We start from the raw sequence: 6279 nt of genomic DNA on the forward strand, positions 1-6279 counted from the left end.
CCAATGCACAGGAATAATCATTTGCCTTACAGGAATATATACATGTGTGTGATTTTATTTTAATTATTGATTTACTCCTCTGTATCTTTTATGATAGAGTTCCTTGTGGACAAGGAATATGTCTTATGAAAGTTTAGTGTCTAGCATGGTATCTTGTATGTATGAGTCATTCAGAAATTGATTGCTGATGAATAAATAAATAGATATTTTTTTAATAAAAAACTTATTCACACATAAAAAAAGAAGGCAATAGAGTCCGAGTGGGGCGGGCGAGCTGAGTGGTTGTGTGGTCGCTTCTTGGAGACCAGTAGCGCTTGCAGCATGGCTGACCAACTGGCTGAAGAGCAGATTGCAGAATTCAAAGAAGCTTTTTCACTATTTGACAAGGATGGTGATTGAACTATAACAACAAAGGAATTGGGAACTGTAATGAGGTCTTTTGGGCAAAATCCCACAGAAGCAGAGTTACAGGACATGATTAATGAAGTAGATGCTGATGGTAATGGCACAATTGACTTCCCGCAATTTCTGACAATGATGGCAAGAAAAATGAGAGATACAGACAGTGAAGAAGAAATTAGAGAAGCATTCCATGTGTTTGATAAGGATGGCAATGGCTTTATTAGTGCAGCAGAGTTTTGCCATGGGATGACAAATCTGGGAGAGAAGTTAACAGATGAAGAGGTTGATGAAATGATCAGGGAAGCAGGATATTGACGGTGAAGGTCAAGTAAACTACGAAGGGTTTGTACAAATGATGACAGCAAAGTGAAGACATTGTACAGAAGGTGTTAAATTTCTTGTACAAAATTGTTTATTTGCCTTTTCTTTGTTTGTAACTTATCTGTAAAAGGTTCCCCCCTGCTGTCAAAAAATATGCATGTATAGTAATTAGGACTTCATTCCTCCATGTTTTCTTCCCTTATCTTACTGTCATCATCCTGAAAACTTATTTTAGAAAATTGATCAAGTAACATGTTGCACATGGCTTACTCTTGATATATCTAAGCCCTTCTGCACATCTAAACTTATCAATGAGGTCAAATGAGGGAACATCTGGATTATGCCTTTTCTTTAAGTAGTTTTCTTTAGGAACTGTCAGCATGTTGTTGAAGTCTGGAGTTGTAACTCTGCATGGACTATAGACAGTCAACAATATGTACTTAAAAGTTGCACTATTGCAAAATGGGTGTATTATCTAGGAACTCATACACTGTTTTTTTGTACTGCTGGTCCTGTACCAGAAACATTTTATTTTATTGTTACTTGCTTTTTAAACTTTGTTTAGCCACTTAAAGAAAATCTGCTTATGGCACAATTTGCTTCAAATCCATTCCAAGTTGTATATTTGTTTTCCAATAAAAAAAATTACAATTTAAAAAAAAAAGAGGCAACAAATGATGCTGGAACAACTAGGAAATCACACGAAAAAAGTTATCTAAACACAGACCTTACACACTTCACAAAAATTAACTCCAAATGGATCCTAGGCCTGCATGCAAAATGCACAACCATAGAACTCCTAGAAGAGAACATAGGAGAAAACCTAGATGACCTTGCATTTGGTGATGACTTTTTACATATAACACCAAAGGCAAGATCCATGAGAGAAAAGATTGTAAGTTGGACTCCATTAAAATTAAAAACTTCTCTGTGTAGGACACTGTCAAAAGAATGAAAAGACCAAAACAAAACAAACAAAAAAAAGAAGAAGAAGAAAAGAAAAGAAAGAAAAAATGAGCCACAGAGCACAGATTGGGAGAAAATATTTAAAAGACTTCCTTGCTAAAATACCGTTATTCAGAACACACAAAGAACTCTTAAAACTCAACAATGAGAAAACAAACAACCTTTTTTAAAACATGGGCCCAAGGTCTTAACAGACACCTCACCAAAGAAAATGTACAAATGACAAATAAGCATATGAAAAGATCATATGTCATTGGGAAATGCAAAGTAAAACAACAATGAGATACCACCACACGCTTATTAAAATACTCAAAATCCAGAACACTGACAACACCAAATTCTGGTGAAGATGTGAAGCAACAGGAACTCTTTTTCATTGTTGGTGAGAATATAAAATGGTACATCACTTTGGAAGACAGTTTGCAGTTTCTTTCTTTTTTTTTTAATTTAAGTTTATTTTATTATGTTATGTTAGTCACCATACAATACATCATTAGTTTTTGATGTAGTGATCGATTGTTGATGTAGTGATTCATTGTTTTCGTATAACACCCCGTGCTCCATGCAGTACGTGCCCTCCTTAATACCCATCACCGGGCTAACGCATTCCCCCTACCCCCCTCTCTCTAAAACCCTCAGTTTGTTTCTCGGAGTTTCTCATGGTTTGTCTCTCCCTCTGATTCCCCCCCCTTCATTTTTCCCTTCCTTCTCCTAATCTCCTCCATGCTATTCCTTATGTTCCACAAATAAGTGAAACCATTAGATAATTGACTTTCTCTGCTTGACTTATTTCACTTAGCATACTCTCCTCCAGTCCCATCCATGTTGATGTAAAAGTTGGGTATTCATCCTTTCTGATGGCTGAGTAATATTCCATTGCATACATGGACCACATCTTCTTTATCCATTCATTTGTCAAAGGGCATCTCCACTCTTTCCACAGTTTGGCTATTGTGGACATTGCTGCTATGAACACTGGGGTGCATATGACCCTTCTTTTCACTACATCTGTGTCTTTGGGGTAAATACCCAGTAGTGCAATTGCTGGGTCATAGGGTAGCTTTATTTTTAATTTTTTGAGGAACCTCCACACTGTTTTCCAAAGAGGATATACCAACTTGCATTCCCACAAATAGTTTAAGAGAGTTCCTCTTTCTCCACAACCTCTTCAACATTTGTTGTTTCTTGCCTTGTCAATTTTTGCCATTCTAACTGGTGTAAGGTGGTGTGTCAATGTGGTTGTGATTTGAATTTCCCTGATGGCTAACGATGATGAACATTTTTTCATGTGTCTGTTAGCCATTTGTATGTCTTCTTTGGAGAAGTGTCTGTTCATGTCTTCTGCCCATTTTTTGACTTGATTATTTGTTTTTTGGGTATTGAGTTTGAGAAGTTCTTTATAGATCTTGGAAATCAGCCCTTTGTCTGTAGAGTCATTTGCAAATATCTTCTCCCATTCTGTGGGTTGCCTCTTTGTTTTGTTGACTGTTTCCTTTGCTGTGCAGAAGCTTTTTATCTTGATGAAGTCCCAAAAGGTCATTTTTGCTTTTGTTTCACTAGCCTTTGGAGATGTATCTTGAAAGAAGTTGCTGTGGCTGATGTCAAAGAGGTTACTGCCTATGTTCTCCTCTAGGATTTTGATGGATTTCTGTCTCACATTGAGGTCTTTCATCCATTTGAGTTTATCTTTGTGTACGGTGTTAGAGAATGGTCAAGTCTCATTCTTCTGTATATAGCTGTCCCATTTTCCCAGCACCATTTATTGAAGAGACTGTCTTTTTTCCATTGCATATTTTTCCTGCTTTGTCTAAGATTATTTGGCCATAGAGTTGAGGGTCCATATCTGGGTTCTCTATTCTGTTCCATTGGTCTATATGTCTGTTTTTGAGCCAGTACCGTGCTGTCTTGGTGATCACTGCTTTGTAATATAGCTTGAAATCGGGCAATGTGATGCCCCCAGCTTTGTTTTTCTTTTTCAACATTTCCTTGGTGATTCGGGGTCTTTTCTGATTCCATACAAATTTTAGGATGGTTTGTTCTAGCACTTTGAAAAAAGTCACTGGAATTTTGATTGGGATGGCGTTGAAGGTATAGATTGCTCTGGGTAGCATAGACATTTTAACAATGTTTATTCTTCTGATCCATGATCATGGAATGTTTTTCCATCTTCTTATGTCTTCTTCAATATCTTTCATGAGTGTTCTGTAGTTCCTAGAATATAGATCCTTTACCTCTTTTGTTAGGTTTATTCTGAGGTATCTTATGGTTTTTGGTGCTATTGTAAATGGAATCATTTCTCTCATTTCTCTTTCTACAGTTGCATTGTTAGTGTATAAGAAAGCAAACAATTTCTGTGCATTGATTTTGTATCCTGCTACATTCCTGAATTGCTGTATGAGTTCTAATAATTTGGGGGTGGAGTCTTTTGGAGTTTCCACATAAAGTATCATGTCATCTGCGAAGAGAGAGAGTTTGACTTCTTTGCCAATTTGAATACCTTTCATTTCTTTTTGTTGTCTGATTCAGTTTTCTGTTTCTTGTAAAACTAAACATACTCTTACCATACAATCCACTGTTATATGTGTCTTGGTATACCCAAAAGGATTGAAAATTTACATTCACACAAAAACCTGCTCACAAATGTTTATATCAGCTTTATTCATAATTGCCCAAGTTTGGATGAGACCAAGATGTACTTTAGTATGTCAATGGTTAAACTGTGGTACATCCAGACATTGGGATATTATCCAGCACACACCTGTACACAAAAGCTATCCAGCCAAGAAAATACATGGAAGAAACTTAAGTGTACATTACTACGTGAAAGAAGCCAATGCTAAATAATTTCAACTATATTATATTTATATATGACATTCTGGGAAAAGCAAAGCTATGGAGATGGTAAAAAGATCAGTGGTTGCCAGGGGTTAGAGGAGGGCGGGGGGAGCAGAGAGGATTTTAGGACAGTAAATTACTCTTTATGAAACTACAATGGCACATGATCATTTATACATGATCATGTCATTATAAATTTGTCCAGTCCCATAGAATGTACAACACCAAGAGTGACTCTTGTGATAACATGTCAGTGTCAATGTAGGTTTATCAGGTGGCTCAAATGTACCATTCTGGTCAGAATGTTGATAATCAAGGAGGCTATGCATGTGTTGGAGCAGGTGGTATATGCGAAATTTTGGTACTCTTTGCACAATTTTGCTGTGAACCTAAAACTACTCTAAAAAATAGTCAATAAAAAAAAAAAGAAGAAAGGAACTTTCTTGTATGTTGGCGCCCACTGAATATAATCCATACTATATAGATTATAAAACATATTCACACAGAAAATTTTATTTTCCCTTATGATAAACCAATTAAGCATAAAGTACAGATGTTATTAATCATTTCCTTCACTTGTAATTGCTCTACATTTATGCTGTTGTTAAACAGTCTTTCTATTACTGTTAAAGGTTAACGTTTGGCAAACCTTTGGCTGCATAATAAATGCATACAAATGGATGGATTGATAATTAGCTGAAAACGTATAGCTTGATCACACTACTAAAATTATAATAAGAACAATAGTTAACATGTATTGACTATGCAGTAAAAATTGTGCTAAATGCTCAATATGATCTCATTTATTTTTCTTAACAACTATGTATAGGTTATATAAGTATTTGTATTTTCACATAAGGAAACTGAAGTATAGAAACATCAAGTAATTTACAGAAAGCTACACAGTAAGCAGTTAGAACCAGGGTTTGAAACAGTGTGCTCATTCCACTATGCTTCTAAATACCATAATATAATGTCACCCTGTTTGCAAAAATAGTCATTAAATATTATTGAAAACATGATAATTTGCTAAGTATTCTAAATCAGACACTGTCTAACCTTTTAATGGTTTATAGCCCAAAATGCCCATTGTGCAAATGAAGAACAACCTGTAGGTGGAGTTTGTATTGGCCTAAATAGCTTGTTTTACATGACCGTATGAAACTAAATAATTGCAATGATTTAAATTCCACTGACTTATATCTCCCCTGCTATTGTAATAGACTAACAACCTACAGGGTCCTCTTTTCACTTATCACTACTTCCAGGAATCCCTAAGGGTGTTAAATATGCTCATTAAACCAATCTTCTCCCCTCAGATATTGGCAGTTGTGATGGCTAATTTTATGTGTCAACTTTGAGAGTGTTTTTGAATGAAATTAACATTTATATTTGTGAACATTGGGTAAAGCAAAATGCCCTCCATAGTGTAGGTAGGCCTTTTCAGAAGGCCTGAATAGAACAAAAAGACTGGTTTCCCTAAGCAGAAGAAAATTCTCCAGTATGTTGCCTTTGGATTTCATCTGCACCATCAGCTCTCCTGGGTCTGCAGCCTGCCTTTCCACGCTGCAGATTTTGGACTTCAGTCTCCATAATCATTTGGACAATTCCATATAATAAATCTTTTCTTTTCTTTCTTTTCTTTTTTCTTTTCTTTTCTTTTCTTTTTTCTCTTCTCTTCTCTTCTCTTCTTTTCCTTCCTTCCTTCCTTCCTTCCTTCCTTCCTTCCTTCCTTCCTTCCTTCCTTCCTTCCTT

The 6279-nt window shown here is 35.9% G+C and overlaps 1 pseudogene; it reads left to right on the top strand.

The window, feature by feature from the left end:
- Positions 1-266: 266 nt before the first annotated feature.
- Positions 267-833, top strand: LOC110585739 (annotated as a pseudogene).
- Positions 834-6279: the final 5446 nt, after the last annotated feature.

Source organism: Neomonachus schauinslandi, chromosome 3 (assembly GCF_002201575.2).
Source record: "Neomonachus schauinslandi chromosome 3, ASM220157v2, whole genome shotgun sequence".
Classification (NCBI taxonomy): Eukaryota; Metazoa; Chordata; class Mammalia; order Carnivora; family Phocidae; genus Neomonachus; species Neomonachus schauinslandi.